The sequence below is a fragment of the Nicotiana tabacum genome, chromosome 18, assembly GCF_000715075.1.
Source record: "Nicotiana tabacum cultivar K326 chromosome 18, ASM71507v2, whole genome shotgun sequence".
Classification (NCBI taxonomy): Eukaryota; Viridiplantae; Streptophyta; class Magnoliopsida; order Solanales; family Solanaceae; genus Nicotiana; species Nicotiana tabacum.
The window spans coordinates 18,737,906-18,763,477 of NC_134097.1; the positions used below are offsets into that span (position 1 = coordinate 18,737,906).

At 37.8% G+C, this 25,572-nt stretch overlaps 1 pseudogene; it reads right to left on the reverse strand.

The window, feature by feature from the left end:
- Positions 1-479: 479 nt before the first annotated feature.
- Positions 480-3,437, reverse strand: LOC107778547 (zinc finger protein BRUTUS-like; annotated as a pseudogene).
- Between the last annotated feature and the right edge of the window lie 22,135 nt (positions 3,438-25,572).

Sequence of the window (25,572 nt, forward strand, 5' to 3'; positions counted from 1 at the left end):
CAGTGATCTTTGGCATGCAATCATACTGGTCCCAAATCTTCACATTGCCAGTTAAAGTCCCAAAGTTAATTGAAGCCTATTGCAGAAGCTATATGTGGTCTGGGAGTAATAAGATTACTAGGAAAGCACTAATTGCCTGGGAGAAGATATGTCAACCTAAAGCAGCAGGAGGACTCAATTTACACAACATAAAGCAGCAATTGCAAAGACATACTGGGATCTAAGCCAAAAGCAAGATAAACTATGGACAAAATGGATACATGCATACTACATTGAAGGGCAAAATGTGGACAACATGACCATCCCACAAAGTGTAAGCTGGATGGTGAAGAAAATCCTAGGAGCCAGGGAGATTATTACACAGCTGAGTAGACCATTGAGTGAGCAGAAAAGTTTGATCAAACAAAACTACTTACAAATAAGTCCATCTTATCCAAGGGTTACAGTGGAGAAGGATGATGCACCAAAACACTGCAAGACCAAAAGCCATTGTTATAATGTGGCTCCACAATCATGGAAGGATGCTAACTGTAGACAGACTGATAAAATGGGGACTCAATATTAATCCCACATGTATTTTCTGTCGAGCTGAATGAGACCAGAGATCATCTCTTTGTAGAATGTAGATATGCCAACCAACTATGGTGGAGATCGTTTCTATGGCTACAGATGCAACCTGTGGCAATTAATACTTGGGGGCAATTCTTTCAGTAGTTTATAGAGCAAACAAAAGGAAAATCAAAGCATGCACAAGTGCTAAAAATGATAGATGCTGAAACTATCTATGCATTGCGGAGGGAGAGAAACAGCAGGATATTTGAAGGCACTTCGTGAGACTATGAAAGTGTAGCTCTCGTGAGATTGTATGTGTCTGCAACCTTTGAGCTGGAAGGAATGTGAAAGGATGGGTACAACAGCTATATTACTAGACCTGTAAATAAGAATAGTAGCTTAGATAGTAAAGTTGTCTAGGAATTAAGGAGTCTTTTCTAGTATACTGTCTCTAGATGATATTGCTAAGCTGAGTTTAAGCTTAGGTAATGCGCTGTACTGTAACTCAGCTTAGCTAATGCACTGTACTGTTTTCGCGGGTGATTAATGAAACTTTTAATTACCAAAAAAAAAAAATCCCAGTATTTTACCACAAGTGGGGTCTAGGGAAAGTAAGATGTACACAACCTTACCCCTACCCTAGAAGGGTAGAGAGGCTTTTTCCGATAGACCCTCGGCCGACAGAGAACAAAAAAGGTCACAAATTCATATGAAAGTATTGCTTATGGGGGAACATGGGGGCAAAAAAAGGAAAGAGAGGGATGGGGTTTCTCTCGCTTTTGGCATAGCAGCTTCACCATCTTTTGTGCTTGAAGGCAGGCGCTGACTCGTCTACCTCTTATCGTCAAAGAATTTGCATATACTGCAAAAGTACTTTGACATGGAAAATACATTGCATGAGGGTGTCGTGCAGCTAGGTCCAATTGCTTGAACTTTCAAACAACGGATGCACATAATCTCTACTGTTGCTTTCCCGAAAAAAAGGTAGACATGAGATGTAAAGAACCCATCTGCAACCTTAGGTATTTCTAGCTAAGGTTTACCTGTCCATTGAATGGTCGCTCACTTCATCATGGCAGAATCTGCATGTAAACAATTTTCCACACCAAGCTGCAGGAAGTTTGCAGTTTCTTCCGTAGTGCTCACATCCAAAAATCTGCTTCTCTGGATCTCGAAAGGACGGTGAACACCCAACATCTTCATTACAAGAAACTTCTTCTATTGATGCTTGTGATTTCTGCTGAGAGGCTATCCAACAGCTGAGTACATAGAAAAATCATCAAGATGCGGTTTACTGTTTATTAATGTACAGATTTTGCAACAGATAAAAAGAGCAAAAAAAAAACACTAATACAAACCTAGTCATCAGATTTTGAATTAAATAAGATTTCCTTCTTGGATCAAGAGTTGAATCCCTGTTAACTTTTCTAATCTCTGACTCAAGTCTGTTTGGTTCATACGGAAATGTCTTTCCAGCTGGGTTTGAACATATGGTCACTCTGGTCCAAGCCTTCATGAAAAATGAACAACTGAACCTAGTATTTTTCAAGGAACAAATGTTACCTCCATTGAATGCATTAACTGTCAAGCCATAAATTAAGCTCTAAACTGCAGTTCCTAGAGCAAGATACACAAAGAAATAAGTGAGGGCATAACATTAACCTCTGTTTGTATTGCTAGTTTGCAAGGCTTTTCAGGCTGTGCAGATATTTCAGGAGTTCGTCTCCAACACTCGTTGAGCCATTCGCTGAACATGGTGTTTTTAGTAGCCTGCTTTAATGTGTCCATCATCTTATTCTGCTCATCCTGAGGAAGAGCAGAGGTTATCCAGGGCAACATTGATTGAAGTACTTCAGCTCCTGTGCTTCCAATTATACGACCAACAATGATTTCTTGCTCCTCCACAGAGAAATGTTTGCCAAGCAGTGGCCACAACTCCACATCTTTTTCTTCCTTTTGCCTACTGATTGACCCTGCCAACTTTCCAGCAGACTTCTAACACTGTTTGGTATTGCCCACTTCACACCATATATGTTAAGGAATAGGTCCCAAATCTGTCTGGTCTGCCGGCAATGAAGAAACAAATGATTTACAGACTCCAGGCTTTCTTCACAGAAAAAACATCTACTGCATAAGGCAAAACCTCTTCTTTGTAGCATATCTTGGGTAAGACATCTATTCCAGGCTACAGTCCATCCAAATCCAGCAACTTTTGTTGGTGCTTTGGTCTTCCAAAGCATCTTTCATGGCCATGATTCCTCCCGCTGCCCAGTTTCTTGTTGAAGAAGATTATAGCAGCTTTTAACGGAGTATTTCTTATCTCTACTGGCCATCCAAATCTGGGCATCTTCTCTACTATCATCCAAGGCTATAGGCTCTAAAATTTTGCGTAGTCGACAGATATCTTCCACTTCCCAATCATTGAAGTGTCTTCTGAAAATTGGTTGTCATCCTGTTCCTGTGGCATTCTGCAACAGTGCAAAGTTTGTTAGTAGTAATGCTATAAAGATGGGGAAATTTTTCTATCAGTTTTCCTTCTCCGGCCCAGACATCTTTCCAGAACCTAGCTTTGTTCCCGTTTCCAATCTTCACCATTATGTTTCCTTGTAGTAAAGGCCATAAACTACTTATATACTTCCACAGAGAGGCACCTGCATATGTAACCACTGGACTAGGATCCCAATAGTCTATTTTACCTATTTAATGGTAATCAGCTTTTTCCATGGTTCCTCACCTTCTTCATTAAATCTCCATAACCATTTGCACAATAGACTCTTGTTGTAAAGCTTCAAATTCCGCACTCCAAGCCCTCCAGCTTCCTTGTTTCTCATTACTTTCTGCCAATTGACCAAATGCATTCTCCTTTTTCTGCATTGCCTTCCCATAGAAACTGACTCCTATGGAATTGATTTTCTTCTCAATTGCGAGGGTATAGGAAATAAAGACATCAAATAGGTTGGTATGCCATCCAACACACTATTAACCACAGTGATTCTTCCACCAAAGGACAGATATTGCTTGTACCATGTGGACATCTTCTTTGTACATTATCAATTAAACTTTGCCATGTGGACACCAAGTGGAAGCCCCAAATAGTTGGTTGGAAACTTTTCAATTCTGCAACCCAGAATATCAGCCAGTTCCTCAATCATGTTATCAGCATTAATACTGAAAATACAACTCTTTGTCAGGTTTATTTTCAAGCCTGAGACTTCAAATGCCAACAGGATCCCTCTAGGATAGAGAATTTTCTCCCTCTTGGCTTCACAAAATAAGGGTATCGTCTGCATATAAGATGTGTGAGACATTCATTTCTCCTCTTTCATGATTCTCCATTCTACAACCCCTCTCAGATCTTTTTAACTTAAACTCAAAATTTCCATCACCAGGACAAAAAGATAAGGGGAGAGGGGATCCCTTGTCTCAATCCTCTCTGGGAGCTAAAAACTCCTACAGGATTTCCATTCACCAACACAGAAAACTTCACTGTTGATATACAAGTTCTGATCCATTCAATCCACCTCTCTCCAAAATTCATCATCTTCAAAATATTGAGCAAGCATTCCCAATACGAGATACTGTGAAAACTAGCATCCTATCGATGGAGATATAAGTGATGTCGACTTCCACATTTGACGCTTGATGAAACAGTTTCGAAAACCGAAGAGGGTTTAATATGTCATCCAAGTAAAATTATAGTAAATATTATCTCCCACATTTTGAAACTTCACGCATGACCAATTACAATTTTTTCCCGCGTGAAGTAGCAAAGGGAATAATTTGTTATTGGTCCTGCGTGAAGTTTCAAAATGTGGGAGATAATGTTTGTAATTTTACTTGGATGGCATATTAAACCCTTTTCAGTTTTCCAATGTATTTCATCAAAGAGTCAAATGTGGAAGTCGACACCACCTATATCTCTTTGATAAGATGCTAGTCCTCACAGTATCTCGCAAAGGCAAACGCACAAGAATATCATCAATTATATTATCTGAAGGTCGCGAAGTACATTGCGAGGTACACATTGTTGTTTTTTCCCTTAGGAGGCATCAATATGATCGACAACAAGAACCTACAAAAATAAACAAGTATAAGGAATCTCCAAACCGTCTTTCCCCGTCTTTTTTTGTTGAAAAAAATTGAACCAGAACCATCTCTCACATCTTAAAATTATTTGTAACATTTGAACTCTTGGAACACATCTTAAATGACTTCGGCACACAATTAGCATATGCATATGATTACCACATTTATTTTAAAACTAAGAACTGCTCCAAGTAACCTTTTTATTTTATTTTTTTGCAAAAAACAGATATTGCTGAAAGAGAGGGAAAGCCCAAAAAAACAATATATGCAAATTAACAAGATTCTCAAATAACTAAAAGACTTCATTTGGAGTTTCATTTTTCACTTGTTGAATGAAAATTCACACTCCTGTAGATTCTTTCTCTCTCTATATATATGTGTGTGTTTGTAGGAGTTCTAATTTCTTTGCACATTTGTAAAATGGAAAAATTGCACTTTGCCTACTTTCAGTTTTTTTAGACTACATTTTGGCCCTTGTACAGCCGTGAAAGTTACTTTTTGAATGCCATGTGTAGGGGTGTTCATGGAAAATCGAACTAAACCGAATCAGACCTATAAAAAATTACTATATATTTTTTTTGTTTTGATTTGGTTTTGATTTTGAATTTAAGAAACCAAATAAATTTGCTTTAATTTTGGTTTTAAACAAAAAAAATACTCGGAAAAAAACGGTTTGATTAATTTGTAAACGATGGCATGATGGGCATAGATTATCATGTTTCTACATTTTCATGGTTCCATCGTAATACTAAATTTGGAAATTTAGTTGGTTTATTAAGCTAGATGACTTATGATCCTGTTTTTAGTTGTTGCAATTTCCATCGTGGTATAATAGTGTGTTTGGCCAAGCTTCTCTAAGGCCAAAAACACTTTTTTCAAAAAAAAAAAGTATATTTTTTTTAAAGTTGAAGAATTTGGCCAAGTTTTTAGAAGTAAAAAAAAGTGCCTTTGAAAAGAGCAGAAGTGTACTTATTCCATTTTAAAATAGTTCAAGGGGTAATAGGACCTCCAAAAAGAAAAGGTGTGTAGTTAGTAATATGGTCATATGTCGGGGAGGATTTTATGCATTATCCCCTCAAAAAACTTGGCAAGATCATGTTTTCCTGCCTTACCAGAAAAGTATACAAACGTAATTGAAACATTTGCGAGGAGAGGGACATTTATTAAATGAAGTACATGTATACTGCCAAAGAAGACAAATGACCCCAGCTTGGGAGCATTGACTTCAATGTGATTTAACTCACATAAACGTTCCATCACCAAATGCTCAAGCAACGGGGCATGGGAGATTAAACTTCCAAGAAATTCAGAAGACATTGTGACTTGACATAGTTCTAGGATACATCTCCTCTGGAAATACAATAAGTTTTCGGTAAACATTGCTTCATGACTTCATTTTAATGCATTTTCATAAGTGTATGTATCATCTTTTGGGCTTTGAGTCATCCTGATTTTTGACATTTTCTTCCCAAGAATTGATTGCCGACGCAGGTGAAGTACCAAGAAGGCTTTCCTCCGCTTTAAACTGTCTTAAACGTCTTCACATCAACTCGGTGTGCCGGGATGAATTAATTGAGCTTCAAGGTGCTCTTTGCTTGATTAAGAGCTCCCCAAATTTACAAGATATTGAAATGGAGGTTCTTAATGATGTTTTTTCTCAACCTTATTTTATGTGTTTTCATAATCAATAGATTTTGAAACTTTCAGAGTTTTCTTTAACTTTCATAGGTGTATCATCGTTTTCCGGATGAATATCCTTTTTTTTGAAATTGGTAACATTTGTATTAAATATAAACATGACTGCACTAAACCAATGTAGTCATCCATAATTACAAAAGGGAGTACAAAGAGAGACAAGCTAAGTCTCTATAGAGATCATAATAGGTCTAAAACATCAAAAATACTTTCACTCTCTTCTAAGCACTCCTGTTTACACCAAAAACAAAAGAGCGTAAGGCAGCTCCTTTTCAACTTTTGTATTGAGCTATGTGAATCTTCAAAACATCTTAGGTTCCTTTCTTTCCAAATTGCCCAGCATACACATGTATGGACAATATTATTTTTTTTTGGCAATCCGCTAGGCAAGCGCCTAGGGCTAGTTTTTTATTAATAAATAAAAATAAAAGTACAACAATTAGGAATAGTACAAATAAGGGGGACAATAGCACCGGTATTGTTACCTATATGCCTTGGCTATATAATCACTCCTCTGCGCCTCACATTGCGTTATGATGGCAGCCTCATGTAGAGGATTCATGGTGTAGCTGCCGGCAATGTCTCACGAGGGCATATAATCTCATAGCCGTGTGGATATTTTTCCAAAGGCATAGGACCAAGGCAACTCAAACCGGGCTAAACCTTACCTTACTAATCCTATTGAGGCAATGAAAAGGCCTCACCTACTAGCACGCATGTAAAAAATAAGAACTGGAGAGTACCAAATATTCAATGATCATCACAGAGTTTATAATATACTCTGTGATGATATTACAAATGAGAATACTAATAAAGTGGTATAATAGAATGAAGTACCAATTTGGTTCATGTCCCTTCTTTTCCAAACATGTAAAATCTGCAATTTGCAGTTCTTTGTTGTTTTCCTCAACCGTGTTCAAAAAGTATTCAAAAATCATCATTTCTTTTTTGAACGGTTGGACCTCGTTGAGGTAGTTGGGGCATCCTTCTTTTGTTTGGCAACTCTCATTGGAGGTCGCCTAACATTTAAAAAATCACTGACCTTGTCGTCCCAACTATTTTTCCTTGTATGTGCTTTTTTTATTTTTCCACTATGCATAGGTGATAGGTCACCTTTTCTTGATGCCTCTTCCCGACATTGATTTAAGATATCATCTTCCTCTCCTTCTTCATATATATCTCTACCTACCAAAATTGGATTTGGCATGTGTTGAGAAACACATTGAGTCATCAATGTATTTCCAGCTTGTGCAGGAACCATATTTGCCATACTTTGTTGTTGTTTTTGTGATTTGTTCCTACTCACATTCCCACGACCAGTGCAAGAGACTGTTTGACTTAAAGAAAGTAGAGGAGCAGTCTTACAATTGCATCAAGTAGTTGTCTCTCCTCAACCGAAATAATTGGAGTAGTTGTTGTGAGTTGCTGCTGCCCAGAATTTGGTTTTGTTGCTGCTGTGCGATCACCAGTATGCATACTAGTTGAGGCTTGCAGATCATTTTGTTGCTGCTGCATTTTAAGTGTTGGTGTAATCACAATTTGACTTGTATTAACACCTGGAGTGGCCTGCTTGGCACATGTTTCCGCTGCGCTAACCAACCTTCCAGCTGCTGCATCTGGCATAGCAGCAGTAGGAGAGTTTCTGGGGATGAAAATAGGAGCATGAATGTTCAATTTGGTCGTGGGACTTGATGTTGTTGCCTCATGAGGCTTTGGCTTTACTGGAGGATCGATCTCCTCACCTGCACTCTCCTGCTCACCTTCTTCAGATGAATAGCCAGCAAACCCATCACCCCAATCATCTTCATCATCCTCCTCTCGTTGTTCACGCCACAACTTAGAATTGATAGCCATTTCCTTTACCTTTTGTTGGATAACCTCATTGTTGTTCCCAGTTGACAGGACAAGCTGCCCAGATTCACCTTTGAACTCCCTAAAAGACTCTACTGACTGAGAAGGGACATCAAACACGAATGTGTTCAAAGTCACCATTGGTTGTTTAACCAAGGTGGTGTTCATTACCATTTCTGCCTAGGCCTGTTTGATAATGTTTTCCACTTGTGAACTGGAAAAAAGAATCGTAGGAGTGCTGGACCTTGGTACAAGCTCGCCCTTTGACACTTCTGCTACACTTCTATTTATAGCATTTTGTCGCTGCTCAACCTGCATCATTTTTTTCTATTTGTAGTGCTTTTTTGCTGGAAATCGTTGTCCAGTTATTCTTACTAATTTGTTGCCCAGCTTCCTTTGTATCTTTTTCAGCTGTTGAAACAATTTCAGCTGGAACTAAAACAACAGTAGATACATCTACAGGAGTTGTACCTGCTACTGCTGATTTCTCAAGTGGTTCAACCAGTGCAACAACATGATCAACAGTTGTTTTCAATGCAGTATTAGACTTCGAATGTGCACCTACTCCACTATGTCCTGCCCCTGCTACACCTGCAGTTGAATTTTCCATATTCACAGCCTTACAGGCTGTAGCATCAGCACACTCGAAGGCCTCAGTACTTACATGTTCCTGGCCCTCCTCATTCACAATAATAGCTTTGTATCCTGTTGCATTATCAGCTTGTTCACCTATACCATTAATAGGTCGATCACCTCCCGCTACTGTCCCTATACTACTGCAATTCCCTCGATTCCTAGCTAAGGCACGATCGACAGGAACAATAGCGACACTCTTTGAGATCCCAAAATTGCTGAGAATCTGTGCACCATCAGAGATATTAACATCAATTTTTTCTACTTGCACAACACCTCTAACACATGTTGCATCTGCTCTTTTACTCAAATCATCACACACTTGCTGCCTAGCATTCTTATCATTTTCTGATCCTTCTATAAGTTGTTGCCCAGCTCTCTTAGCATTCAAAAAATCTCTTGCATCACCCTGCAATTTTTCAACTATTTGATGCTCATTCTCATCACAAACACGAGCTGCTTGAACTGCCTTTCCTTTTAAGCGCCGACATTGATTTTCTTCGTATCCTTGATGCTTACAATGGCCACAATACGAAGGCAAATTATCATAGATAATTTCCTGGTAATCCTCAACAATCTTACCAGTTTTAACATCAAGATATTGAAGCCTAATCTTTTCAGGAAGTTTGTCAAGTAAATCAATGATAACCTTGACTCTTGTTATGCTAGGACGAGATCTAACTTGTGTTGCCTTATCAATTGCGATTGGTTTTCCAATAGCAGCCGCAATGGACAATAAAGGCTTACGAGCAAACAGTTCAGGCGACAAATTCGGCAAAGAAATCCAAATAGCCACCTTTGAAGTTTCCTGGTTTGGATTATATCCAACACTCCATGGGAAAACTCTATATTGATGCTCCCTTCCATTATGTTGAAAATAGTTTACAGCTCTTGCCAAACAAGCAACATAATCTTCATGTTGATCACAACGAATTAAAATTTGTCGTGGAGCCAAAGAACCGAACAAGCAATTACCTTTGATACCAAAGATTTTCGGCAGAATACTCCTTAAAATCTGTAAATTTGGTACGTCGCTGGACAATTTTATCATCACTGCTTGATGTAATCCTTCCTCCTTTGCAAATTCTTCACGTTCATCCATGGAAAATTGAATGGTAGGAACTCCATGAACAATTTCAAAAGGTTTCAAACTCGTTTTTGTGAGAGATGTGGCAGATTGCTTTTGATTCAAACTTGCTGCATATGTAACAAAGTTGTTGATGTTTGGAGTAACTTCATTTGAGTTTGGATTCTGCTCTCCCACAGCCAAAGGTTGGGGAGAGATGTTGGCTGCCATGGAAAGGCTCTATTACGCACAAGTTTCAACACTACATCGCACAGAAAAGAAGAAGCTGCCCAGATACACTGTTTTGCTACAGTAATGGACGAACCAATTTGTAGATCTGTAACAATTGACTATGGATTTGAGGGTGAAACCAATTGGGGATTGTGCGCAAAGAGAAAATGAATCTTTTGATATCAAGTTTGCGAAAATCCACTGCTAGATTCCGAAGTTATGGCCGATGAATAGTAACGGATTTACTATTCACCCTTCTTCCTAGAGAGAAGGAAGAGTGTATTTATTAGCTTTGTTGCTTCTTCCTATTCACCCTTGTAGGGACAATATTCCATCTCTCCTTCTGGCTAGACTGCATTCTATCTCTCCTTCCAACTTGTTAGGACTTCCCTGATTCTCCCTGGCATAACCCATTTAATTCCCCTCAGGTTGATGAATATCTTCCAAATTTGATCTGTGACACTGTAGTGCAAAAAAGATGGTTGATTGTCTCCTCCTGAGCTTTACATAAGTAACATCTGGACCCCAACTGATATCCTCTCTTCGTGAGATTATCTTGGGTTAGGACAGCTTCTCTTGCTAGAAGCCAGACAAAACATGTCACTTTATTAGGTATTTTAACTTTCTAGATCATTTCCAAGGTCAACAATCAATCTGATTATTAGAATGGTTGTATTCCTTGTAAGCTGATCTAATAGAGAAAATTCCTCCTTTCCCCCCTTGCCAGAACAACATATCTTCATTGTTGGTGGTCCCTCTAAACTGTTGTACAGTATCATAGAAATCCGTCAGCCTGTCAATTTCCCAAACTCAAAAGAAATTAAAAACAAAATATGAAAAACTTAGTCATATAGAAATCTTCTAAATGTAAGGTTCCATTCTTGACCTGTCCAAAGTTCTCCAACAGAGGCTCTTTGTTGTTGATTCAGATTGTAAATGTCCGGAAATAGTTGCTTTAAAGTTCTCTGTCCAAGCCATTTATCTTCCCAGAAGGATTTTTTCCTTCCATTTCCAACTCTGAGACTGAGATTGTTTCTGAACCTTGGCCATGTGCTTCTGATAGACCTCCACAGACTCACCCCATAAGGAGTACAAACTGTTTTTCTTGTCCAACTACCTTCAATCCCATACCTTTCCTGAATTACCTTCTTCCACAAAGATTGCTCTGTTGTGGCAAACCTCCATAACCACTTCATCATCAATGCTTGATTCTGAATTTTCAAATTTCTGATCCCCGTTCCCCCTTATTTCTTGCTGGTAATAAGTACTTCCTACCTGACCAGATGAAACTTACTCTTATCACTGGTGTCTTGCCATAGAAAGTTTCCTCTCAGTGCATCTATTCTTTTAACTACACTGGACGAAACTAGAAATTAAAACATCATGTAAGTAGGCATGGCATCCAAAACACTATTGATAAGGATTAGTCTCCCTCCCAAAGATAGGTAATGGCTCTTCCAACTAACAAGTTTCTTTTCACATTTCTCAATTACCCCATTCCATATTCCTTTTGACTTGCTTTTTGCTCCAAGTGGCTTTCCCAGATACACTGTTGGTAGAGCTCATATGTTCCCCCCAGTATTCTAGCCAAACTATGCATCTCCATCATTTCATTAACTGGATAGATGAAACTCTTGTTCCAGTTAATGTGTAGTCGAGATATTGCTTCAAAAAGAATGAAAACCAATCTCAGAAAGAGCAATTGTTCTATGCTAGCATCACAAAACACCAAAGTATCATCTGCATATTGTAGATGGGTGATTTCCAGGTTGGTTGACTCCCTAGAGTTTACCCTGAACCCCTGATCCTATTATTTGCTATGGCAGTTTTAAACATATTGTTTAAACCTTCCATAGCCAGAATAAATAGAAAAGGGGAGATTGGATCTCCCTGCCTCAAACCTCTCGGAGAGGAGAAGAAACCAACAGGTGAACCATTGACTAAAATAGAGAATTTGACAGTACTAATGCTGAATTTGATCCAACTAATCCATCTTTCATCAAAGCCCATTTTCGAAAGTATTCGCAGCAAAAACTCCCAGTTAAGGTGATCATATGCCTTTTCTATGCCCAGCTTGCACAAGATACCAGGTTCTTTGCTCTTCATTCTAGCATCTACACTCTCATTTGCAATGAGAATAGCATCCATTATTTGCCTACCTTTGATGAAGGTCATCTATTGATTGTCCACCTGCTTGCCCATTACTTTCTTGATTCTTTCTGTTAGGAGTTTTAAGATTATTTTGTAGACACAACCTATCAGACTGATAGGTCTGAAATCTTTCAGTTCTTTAGCTCCAACTTTCTTAGGAATCAAAGCCACCAAAGTGGCATTAAAGCTTGTTTCAAAGACCCCAGTAACTTGAAAATGGACTGCAGCTATCACATCTTGACTGATCATTTCCCAGCATTGAATGTAGAAAGCCATAGTATACCCATCTGGACCAGGAGCTTCGTCCCCTGCACATGTTTTGACACTCTCCCAGATTTCATGAGGCTCAAAAGGGCTCAATAACATCTGATTATCCTCTGAGCTAATAGTTTGACAGTCCCTTAGGCTGCATTCTGGTCTCCACTCCTCAGTTTCTGTGTATAATTTTTGGTAAAAAGAAATTATCTCCCTCTTGATATCTTCAAGATTCTCCACATTTTCCCCCATTGACTTGTAGCTTGTCAATATTGTTATATCTTTTATGGGCATTTACAGTTCTGTGAAAGAACTTAGTATTTCTGTCACCTTCTTTCAACCATAAGGCCCTGGACATTTATCTCCATGTTATCTCCTCCTTCCGAGCATTTTCCTCAAAGTCTAGCAACAGAGAGGTTTTTTTGTGTGTCTCTTCCTCATTCAAGCTCATCAGTTCTTGTATATCCTCATATGTGAAGACGTTTAAGACAGTTTAAAGCGGACGAAAGCCTTCTTGGTACTTCACTTGCGTCGGCAATCAATTCTTGGGAAGAAAATGTCAAAAATCAGGATGATCAAAGCCCAAAAGATGATACATACACTTATGAAAATGCATTAAAATGAAGTCATGAAGCAATGTTTACCAAAAAATTATTGTATTTCCAAAGAAGATGTATCCTAGAACTATGTCAAGTCACAATTTCTTCTGAATTTCTTGGAAGTATAATCTCCCATGCCCCGTTGCTTGAGCATTTAGTGATGGAATGTTTATGTGAGTTAAATCACATTGAAATCAATGCTCCCAAGCTGAGGTCATTTGTCTTCTTTGGCAGTATACATGTACTTCATTTAATAAATATCCCTCTTCTTGTAAATGTTTCAGTTACGTTTGTATAATTTTCTGGTAAGGCATGAAAACATGATCTTGCCAAATTTTTTTAGGGGATAATGCATAAAATCCTCCCCGACCTATGACCATATTACCAACTACACACCTTTTCTTTTTGGGCCCGATCCAGATAAAATGCTTGATCCAGCGACCAGGATTATGTTGATGAAATTCCTGCAAGCTTCTCAGATGTGACACTAAATCACCTTAGGGTAGTTAAGCTTAAACGTATTGCCGGAATAAGGCCTGAAATGCAGTTGATCAAGCTTCTATTGTCCAAGTCTCCAGCTCTGGTCAGAATAGTAATCGACACCCACTATGCGTTGGAAGATAAAAAATCTCTCAAAGTAGTATCAGAGATAACAAAATTTCAGCGGGCATCATCTAAAGCGGAAGTTGTATATAATGTAGATTAGTGTCTGCAGTTGCAATCCTGCTTGGTCTTCACCCGTCTTTAATCAGATGAACTGGATAGATGTTCTGAGTAGTATGTTTTATGATGCTAAGGTTTTTCTACATTTCATGCCTGATTGCTCTACTTGATCATTTCCCTTTGGCAAGCTTGAAGCATTTATTGGTATTTTTAAGGGATAGTCCGTTTAGAAGGATTAGAAGAAATCTTTTTAAAATAAAGTTCCTCTTAAAATGGCACAAAGTTTTATTAGAAAGATTAAAAAAATCATTTTCACATAAGTAGTGCACTTTTTATTTGACTGTATAAAAAAGAATCACTGCATAAACTAATGCAGCATTCAATTAGTTTGCGACAAGAAAGAAACATTAGAATATTTTAGGAGAAACAGAGATCAGTGCAGGGGATCATTAAGCAGATTATTCAGGAGGTAACATGTAAAGGGACAATGAAGCCAAAGCTAGAAAGGAAGTTAGTTTCTCTTAATTCCTAACCTTAAGTGTACTAGCTGGAGGTAGGGAAGTAGTAGTAGTAGTGATGTTCTGGTTTGGGGCATGTCCAAAGCCAATTGCTTTCGTTTCATACTTGTACATATTTGCTATTGGTAAATGAAATAGTTTACTTACCAAAAAAACAAATTCTCAAAGCCCTTTAAATGAACATTATTTCACAAAGAAAGTTCTTGTTCATATAGGCCAAGCATTTTTCTTTTTTTTTAAAAAAAAAAAAGTAACATATATAGGCCAAGCATTTTGCAAACCCATTCTTCTAAGATCAACTAAAACTAATGTGGGCATATCTTCAAGCATCTCAATTCTCAGCCTATGCAACATTCTCAATCTTGAATCAAACATTCTAAAGAAACTCATCTTCAGTTTAGTAATTACTTAGGAATGAATAATTCATAAAGGGGAGAAGTAGAAATTTGACATTTTAAGTCTGTTTAGAATGCTATGGAAGGACTTAAGGCTAATTAGCATTTATTTATCTCACGGTAAGATTATTAACCAAAAGTCAAATCACTAAACCACCATCTCAACCAATAATACATCCACAACATCTCAGATGATCCATCCAATTCAAAAGAACATCCAATTCAAAAGAACAGTTCAAATTTTTGTAGAAGAAAATTTACAATACACATCGGCTTTTATCCCCAAATAGCATGAAAAATCTGTTTTAAAAAAAAATAAATTGAAGTTTAAAGGAATGGATGACTAAATTAATCCTCGAACCAGCCCCAGCCCCAACCCCAACCTCAGCCCATCCTCGCCCTCGCCCTCGCCCCCGCCCCCTAATCCATCTTCCCGCCGCTCCTAAGACAACATCCTGTATACCTAATCATACAACCACCAATATAAATTGCAAGATATAATACGTGTCAAACTTTTCTTGATAGAGCATCAGCGCGTCAATGTTCACTATGTTATGCCAAAGTCGGTAGTAAAGCATTATTTTAGTTAAATACATCAAAAATCATCCATTTATTGTGACACAATCTTTTTTGTATCAGATTAGTATGATTCACTTCAAGAAGAGACAATCTTTTTGTATCAGATTAATATGATTCACTTCAAGAAGAGAGTTTATCCATCTTGTCAAACTATTTGCTTAGATCAGATTGAAGACGAAACACATTACATGTACATGATATCCATAGACATAATTGTATTCATTTCCTGACATCAAACGGTTAATCATTCTAAAATCTAAGACTCTAATGTCCTCTATTGCATGTTAGAAGATCCCCACTCAATAAACTTGACCAGAAACACAAATATACTAGGCGTCTAATGGAAAAAATAAATAAAGGAAAAGCATCACCTATATTTTATCACACTTTCATATGTTCATATCAACATTCTATATGCCAAGACTTCATCAATATACTCCCCTGACTTTGCAATTTTACAATTGCAATAGTCAAATGTATCATAAAATATGAAACCTACTATCTAGAGACACAAACAACCAAGCATAAACAAGCTAACTTTTTCACACACATGTATCAATTAAACAAAAAAAATAACCACACAACAGTAGCCATATCAAACAGCAAAGGTACAATCATCTCGACAGTCGGAGGAAGGAAAAAACACATGGCTAGCAGAAATTAGCTAAATGAGCAAAGAAGAAGGAACTACCTATGGCAGATTAAAGAATAAAAGAACATTGTTATTTCTTGGGTATATTAATATTCCTGATTAAGAATTCTTCACCTATCTACTTTATCTAAACAAACAAATTGACCAAAGAGAAAGAATAAATCCATTGGTTTCACAATAACAAAAAATAAACCACCACTCAAACCAACTAAAATTCAATATTTGATTTCCTTATATTATTATACATATAGCCTATATATAGACAAAATGTTATTATAGTTATTTAATATAGTTGTTGTTTTCTTGCATTTTAGCCTGTTTCATTTTACGAAAGATAAATTCATCAAACCATGAAATTGTTATTAAAATACGATATCCTAAATCAACAATACAAAGATTATCATAGAGATTTATGATTGTCTTAAGTTGCTCAATTTGTTACTATAAACTTTTAGTTTGTTTTCTGACTCATTATTACTAATCTATTTTCCTACATATTCCCTTCTCTTAGATGGCCTAATAATGAATATTATCATAACAATTCAATTGTGTTTTTCTCCTAAAAATGACCTCACTTTAGTCAAAGTCTTTTTAGGTCTTTCATCTTAGACAATGCAATCTATTCTCTGCTTCAAACTAATTCTTCATTGCATTGACTGTGTTCTATATGTAGTTTTCCTTTTACTGGTAGACCAACATATTAATACTTTCTACTTTTTATATAAGTATTACAACTCCAATCAGACAATCTAAATACTGCACTCGGTTTTTCAAACTTCTCTCAATACATAAACTTCACTGCCCAAGATTCAATTTTCACACGTAAGCCCTGTACTAAAACCCTATTATAAGCAGGGTCGTTGAAACTTTGTTTTTAATTGAAAAGATAAAGTTTTATCAAACATAAAACAGGCTAATATTATGAAATTACGAGCAGGGTAGCTAACACTTAGTTACATCAGCAGACAGAACTTCACTAATATGAGCACATCCGAGCTTCTAAAAACTATCACTGTAGCATAAAAATCATAAAGAATGAAATTTACCAAATTTATGAACTGACAAAAGAGACAATTCACAACATCACAACTACCAAAATGACCTTCATAAAATAACCAAAATTCCCAGGCTCAAGTTGGAATGAAGAAGGGAAACCAATTTCACAATCCAATTTCTACCACCACTTTGATCTTCCCTATGAAGAAATTGTCTTTTCAATTCTGTTTTTTTTAAATGACTCAATTGACAGAAAATCAGTCCTTCGTGTTGATTGCTTCTTCAATAAACATTAAATACAAAGATTATCTGGGGATTATTCAGATTTGTTATTGTACAGGAAAAAATCAGAAGAGAAATGGGAACCACATTACCTTTTGAACAACTTTTATATCAAGCCTTAATTTCACACCAATCCAAAATGTTATGTCAAACAAAAAAAGATAAAGTAATAAGCGAATAAAAGAAATTAGGGCTTTTAGCATAAGGATGAATTTTGGGGAGTATCCTAAGGGAATAAAAGAAATTAGGGCTTTTAGATGAATTTTGGAATTTAGAGTGCAAGGGTAGAAATCAAGAGGAACAAAGTCAAAGAGAAAGAAGGGTACCTAGCAGAAGCGAAAGAGAACCAAGTTTGCCGCCTAAGAAGAGTGTCGCTTCAGTTCACTGCATCCAAACGTTTGTTTCAACTTGTCGTAGCCAAGCAGGCATGTTGATTGTTGTAGTTTGTTGTGTCCCTACTGTATTCTTGATGTCGGCGATGGCAATGTAACAGTAAGAAAAGAAAAAAGAAGCTAAGAAGAAAAATTAGGGTAAAGCAAAAAGGGACTATAAGTGTCAAATTAGGATAAAACTATGGACATAATTACAATTTATCAAACTTGCTTTAAGAAACCTATAGGGACTTAACTGCTTACTTAATAACTTTCATCCTATTCGCTTCCGCTAATAACTAACTCCTAATGGCTAGGTACACCTATTTGAGCTGTCCGTACATGTCGCGCTAGCTGAAGCCATTCTTGTTTGCATCAATTCTCCTAGTAGATTATGAAAAAGTCGAAGAAGGGATTAAACGATGATGCGCGCGGCTTGAATTTCCTTCAGATTTTGTTTGCTAGACGTAATAATAGATTCGTGACACATCTTAGGAGGATCAAGTGCATGCAGCTTGGAATTCCTCCCGAATCCTTGAATTATTTGTTACTTGTTCCTTACTATTATCATTGATCTGTACATATGTGTGGGATATATGATATGTCACCACCCAAAACCTACAAAGAATCGTGGTGGCGCCGGACATTGCTATCGGGCAAGCCAACCAAATTACTTAATCAAAATCTCATTTTAGCACTTTTTGAAATACAGGATTTTTCCTTTATTATTTAGAAAATTCTAAAGAATATAATTTTCAAATCAAATTTAAAAATTAAGTAATTAATATTATACTTCAAATCATCCCAGAACCCGGGGTCACAAGTGCATGAGCATCTACTGATAAGAGAAATAAAATACAACATTCGTTCGGAATACAATGGACGAAAGTAAATACAGTAAACTGGAAGGGACTACCCTAGTTGCGGCCGTCTCGAAAGATGCAGCTCGTCTAGTCCCAAAATCATCCGCGCTGATATGCCTAGAAGACCACTGGAATCACATATACTTATGCAACAAAATGCACAATAAGTGTAGCATGAGTACAAAAACGACGTGTACCCAATAAATATCCCGCCTAATCCCGAAGGGATAGAGACGAGATGGTCAACTTTGACACTCACTAATAGTCCAATGATAATTCATCCTTAATAAATATATTAAACAATGGATTTATTTTATAAACATGATTCTAATCCAAATAGAGGAAACAAGTAAACACACAATTCTTTCATGGGAGTTCCCTTAGATTTCTTGTTATTATTAACAATAGGATCTCGAGCCCTAGTGAGGCATAAAACAGCTCAAATGAGTCCATGCAGCAATACAAGCATGCGCAAATCATACTGAGGTCGACGGTCCACTCCAACAGAAATAAATGTGCACTTGCTGAGGGTCGACGACCCGCCTATAGATGCATCTATTAATCTACCGAGGCGTTCGGCCCGTTCCAAAATAAACACACGCAGACAGACAATCAGTCAAACAGTCAACGTGGAACAAATATCCAAGAAAGGTCAATTCCTTTTAATAATTTGAGAAAACGAAGCTTAAGTCTTTTTAGAAATCCATTTATTTATTTAATGTGATTTAAACAATTCAAGTCATCAATGGGTTCACAATTAATCCAAGTATAACATGCTTTTTGGGTCCTAGACTACCCGAACAATAGCATAAAAGTAGCTACGCACGGACTATTGTCACCTCGTGCGTACGTAGCCCCCACAATTAGGAGCACATAATCAGTTTAACTCACCTATGGGGTAATTTTCCCCTCACAAGATTAGAAAGGAGACTCACCTCGCCCGAAGATCCTACATCCTTCCGAAAGCTCGAACCAGCGCACAGAGTTCCAAAACTAGCCAAATAACGGTAAACTAATGAGAATATACTCAAATACTTGCTAACAATTCAAATTATACAATTTCCCAACTCTGTTTTGTGAAATGACCAAAATGCCCTCGGGCTCACGTGCCCGGAATCTGAAATTTCTCAAAGATAAAGTTTACCCATTACCTAAGGATCAAGAATATATGATTTCTACTCCATTCCCTAACGATTTTCGTGGCCAAATCTTATTTTTACCAAATTCTAGGTTTTTCATCTAAAACCCTTGATTTTCCTTAATTTCACATGTTAAATCTACCCATAATCTATGTATTTAACTTATGATAGGTAGGATTAACTTACCTCCAAGTTTCTAGGTGGAAGCCCCTCTCAACAAGCTCCAAAATCGCCCCAATGCCATGAAAATGTGATGAGAAATGGTCAAAATCCGACTTTAAAACACTCATCTACCTCCAGCTATTTCCGCACCTGCGGTCCTCTGACCGCTTCTGCGGTTCCGCAGGTGCGGCCTTCTTACCGCTTCTGCGGTTCCAAACCAGGCCCCCTCTTCCGCTTCTGTGACTCGCCAATCGCAGGTGCGGTCCCGCTTCTACGGCTTCTCGACCGCATCTGCGGTACTCTTCATTTTTGGTCCTAACCGTTTCTGCGGTTCAATCCTTCGCCTATGCGGGGCCGCTTCTGCGGTCCCAAATCCGCAGAAGCAGAAATACCAGAAGCAGCAACTCCAGCCCTTCTTCGAACTCCGAATTCGATCCGTTAGCCACCCGGAATCCACCCGAGGCCCCCGGGACCCAAACCAATCATACCAACCAGTCCCACAACACATTACAGACTCATTCGAGGCCTCAAATCACATCAAACAACGCTAAAATCATGAATCAACCTCTCAAACTTTATGAACTTTAGAACTTCCAACTTCAACCTTTGATGCCGAAACCTATCAAATCACGTTCGATTAACCTCAAAATTTGCACACAAGTCATATTCGACATTACGGACCTACTCCAACTTCCGAAATCAGATTCCGACCCTTATATCAAAATGTCCACTCCCGGTCAAACTTCTCAAAAACTTTCAAGTTTCCATCTTTAGCCAAATGGTTTCAAAATGACCTACGGACCTCCGAATTCACTTCCGATTGCGCTCCCATCTCCAGAATCACCATACGGAGCTACTTCTAGTCTCGGAATCCTAAACGGACACCAATAACATTGAAATGCACTTTAAGCCAAACTGATGCAATTTCTTCTAAAAATATAACTTCCACGATAGGTGCCAAAACACTCCCGGGTCATCCAAAACCCGATCCGGGCATACGCCCAAGTCTGAAATCATCATACGAACCTGCTGGAACCTTCATATCCCGATTCCGAGGCCATCTACTCAAAATTCCAATCCTAGTTCATTCTTTTAACTTTAAGCTTTCAAAATGAAAATTTTCCTTCCAAATCCATTCTGAACTTACCGAAATTCAATTCCGACCACGCGTACAAATCAATATACCTGAAATGAAGCTGCTCGTGCCCTCAGACTGCTAAATGACGCGTCGAAGCTCAAAACGACCGGTCGGGTCGTTACATGATATATACTAGTTTTCGGACACGTATGTTGCACGTGTTTCTCGTATAAATGTGTGAAACTTCAAAATAACATGTTAATATTCAGATTAAAACGTGACAAACTAATACTTCAAATTTGTCAAAAAAAATAATAGATGTTGTTGTCTTTTCTTTGTTTGTAAGAGTAGTTTGGTTTGTATACAAGAGAAAATAATTTATGTATCAATTCTAAATTATGACAAAATTTATCTTGTAATGAACTTTGTTCACTAAGACATACAGTATAAAATTTCTTGAAGAAAATAAAAACTAAGCTAGTTAGCCTAATTACCTTTTTGTCCAAAATGATTTAAAAAAGTTCAATGCAAAAGAATGACTCCTCATTTTTTGTGTTCGTCCAAAATATAACTCATGCTTTTGTTTACATGATATTATTCCCGATCTCTAGCAATAACAATCCTCTCGAAGACGTCTGTTCTTAAACAAATAATCACTCTTTCTTATCTATAATCTTGAGACTTGATCCTCGTATTACAAATATAAAGTATATCTAAACTTGAGAAAACAACATAAACTTACAATTTGATCAAAAATATATCATCACTCCCAAAATAAAAATAACCTTTCTTTCAAGACTATCCTTTAAGTAAAAAATTGCAGATAAATTTTTATTAAAATCTAAAAGGTCAAGTTACGAAAAGATCATAAAAAGATAAAAGTAAAGTTAGGTTTGATACATCTATGGATTTCAAGTTCTAATGTGTACACATTATGATATGTTTTCCTTTAAAAGCAAAGCAAACTTAAAAATCTCAAGATAAACTACCTCAATCTATGGCAGATCAACGATAGGGGGAATGTGTTGGGAGTATGTCATGATGTAGGCGTCGGAGCAAAGAAACCTCACAAAGACAACATATTTCTGTGCCTAATAATACTTGGCGAGATAAAATACAAAAATACAAATTAACTCGGTAAAACTCACAAAGAATCGTTAAACATAAAAATTAAAATCTCCAAAGAGCACAAAGATGGAACTCACCAAGCCAGAATAAGATATTAACGTGGCCCTTCTGAAATCAATTTTTACTTTTGCCTCATTAGATATTAACTAATTAAAATTAGACTGTGGATGGTAGAAGGAAAAAGACATGAGGTAAAGCACTTCAGGGCTTCATATGAATTGATCAATTTGAACCTTATAATTTGCTTTAAAGTTGGCTTGTCCACGGGATGCTAGAGCTCTTCTTTTCGGTACCCTACTTTTTATTTTTTACATATCTCGTTTGACAATTCCAACACTCATTTATTGGATAATACAATTTGAGTTTATGTAACTGATTTTGAGTGGAATTAATGTGGACATCAAACGGTAGCTTTCATTAACTATTTAACTGGGATATATAATTAAAAACGATATAAACACTTTTTAACATTGATTAACTTAACAAATGAGAAAACTATGATTAACTTAACAAATGAAAACTACTTCATTAGCTGTTAATATCTGTTTGGATTCCAAAGAAAACTATGTCCCATTCCAATATTGAGAACCACATTGTCACGACCCATTTCCATAACAGGTCATGATGGCGCTCAACAACCTTGCCGGGCAAGCCAAGTGCGGAATATTACTAACAATTCATATAGAATCAACTCAAAGTTAAGTGAAATATCCATTCGATTTGGGTTTAGAACAAAAGAAATAATATAGTAAGTGATAAAATATTACAACCCCAAAAGCAAGTCTACTAATGCGTGTGTGTGCCAAGACATGGTGTCACAATGTACGGGCATCTAGTAGAATATACAACATCTCTACCCTACTGTCTGAAATAAGGGAAAGACAGCAAAATACAAAAGAAGACTCCATCTGGCTGCTGAGTGATGTAGGAAGGGAAGCAGCTCACCGTAGAGTCTCAACAACCACTTACTGGCGCGCATCCGGTCGATATCCAGATGAATCAGCCTCAGACCCTGTACATTTAAGTACAAAAGTGTAGCATGAGTACATAAACAATATGTAACCAGTAAGTATCCCGTCTAATCTCGGAGAAGTAGAGACGAGAGGTCGACTTGATACCTACTAGGTCAAGATAATATCATAATAATGATGTACAATATAAAGCATGGATAATTCGATTAAACAACAGTTACAATGGAAGTCATATCATGCTTGCAGTCATATTTCTTTTATCATTTTTCCTTCTTTCATCTATTTAGAAACAAATCATGAAAAGTCTAGGCTCAGGCATATTTATATATAAATCATGCGCAACAATGCCGAGATCGACAGCCCGCTCCAACAAAATATAAATTGTTCACTGTCGAGGGTCGAACGGCCCGTACCATAGATGCATCTATTTCACCGAGGCGATCGGCCCGATCCACAAATATCAAGACAACATCAAGAATGCACACAAAGGCATCATTTATATACAAGGAATAATTCTTCCAAGTTCGACTATAATCTTATGTTCATTTTTCATTCTCCTCTAGTCTCTAGCATGTCATAAAAGATCATTTAGATAATTCAAACAAAGGAAAACTCAATTTAGGCATGATGTGGGTCCTAAACTACCCAAACATTTAATATCATAGTAGCTACGCACGGACTCTCGTCACCTAGTACGTACGTAGCCCCACATTTAATAGAAATTTATCATTTATTGGTCCTAAAGGGACAATTCCCTCTCACGAGGTTAGAAAAGAGACTCACCTCGCTCCAAAACGCACTTCCAAATACCAAGAACAAGCCCGAGACCTCAAAGCGAAGCCGAAAGCGCACAAACTAGTTAAAAAATGTAGGAACTAGTCGATAAGGGCTTACAATGTTGAATTCTAACTATTAAAGTGATTTCCCAACCTTTCCAGCAAGTTTCCTAAATTCCGACCCCTGGCCCACGTGCCCGGATTCCGACATTTTTCGAAGAAAGTTGTTCTCTATCACCTATGGATCACAAATATATGATTTCTTGTTCATTACATAGTCATTTACGTGGCTAAATCTTAATTTTATTCAGAATCCTAGGTCTAGCTCTAACCCTTTGATTTTACTACATTTTAGTGTTTAATCTACCCATTATATATGCATTTACACTAAGGGTGAGTGGAAATTACTTACCTCAAATGCTATGTTTAAATCCCCTCTTTGGAAGCTTCAAAATCGCCCAAGTATAAAGAAAATGAGAGATAAATGCACTTGAGCCCGTATTAAATGAGATCACTGCCCCAATGATTTCCGCTTCTGCGGTTCCGCACCTGCGGAAAATGGACCGCTTCTGCGGTTTTGGGCAAAGAGGGGTGGACCGCATTTGCGGTCTGGGAGGGGGGGGGGGCATAAGCGAAATCGCTTCTGCGATTTCTGGGCCGTTTTTGCGGTTTCCCTCTAGGCCTGCCTGGCCGCTTCTGCGATAAAAGGACAGCTTCTGCGGTCTCCGCTTCTACGGTACAAGAGCCGCAGAAGCGGTTTTAACAGAAGCAGCAGAAATCGGTTCCTTTCAAATTCCAACTTCGCTCGAACCTCGACCATTTGACGCCCGAGACTCCCGAGCCCAGCCCGAACATACCAACAAGTCTGAAATCATGAGGTGAACCTAGTCGAACCCTCAAAACACCTAAAACAACGCTAAATCAAGGAATCGAACTCCAAAACCAATTGATTCAACTTAATGAACTTCAAGTTCTTAATTTCCTTCCAATGGGTCAAAACGCCCTTAAACTACTCGGATTGACACCAAATTTTATGGGTAGGTCTTAACTGATATTTCGGACTTGTACCAAGTTTCGGAACCGGAATCCGAACCCGATACCTGTGATTTCAACGAATACTTAGATTCTTTAATTCTTTAAACTTCAATTTAACAATTTTACATAAAAATTCATTACTCGGGCTAGGGACCTCGGAATTCGATTCCGAACATACGCCCAGGTCCCATATTTTCCCACGAACCTCTCGGGACTGTCAAATCACGAATCCGAGTCCGTTTCCCAAGAAAGTTGACCGAAGTCAAACTTGGTCTTTTAAGAAATCTTTAAGGAAATAATTGGTCTTATTTTCACTCAAAACTCTTTTAACTTTCGAACTAATCGCCCCCGCAAGTCATAATTAAGGTAAGGAAAGTGCGGGAAGATTTATTTAAGGAAACGGGGTTCTAAACAGTAAAACGACCAGTCGGGTAGTTACATTCTCCACCTCTTAAACAAATGTTCGTCCTTAAACGGACATAAAAAGTACCTGGACTGCTGAATAAGTGTGGATATCTGCTCTGTATGTCCTCCTCGGACTCCCATGTTGCCTCATCAACCGGTTGGCCCCTCCACTGGACCTTTACCGCAGAAATCCTCTTGGATCTCAACTGTCGATCCTGTCTGTCAACAATGGCAACTGGCTCTTCATCATAGCCTAAACTCTCATCTAGCTGAATGGTACCGAAGTTCAATACATGTGATAAATCGACATGATACTTCCGAAGCATCGATACATGGAAAACTGGATGAACTCCCGATAAACTGGGAGGTAAGGCAAGCTCATAGGCAACCTCTCCAACTCGATTCAACACCTCAAAGGGACCAATAAACCTTCGGCTCAA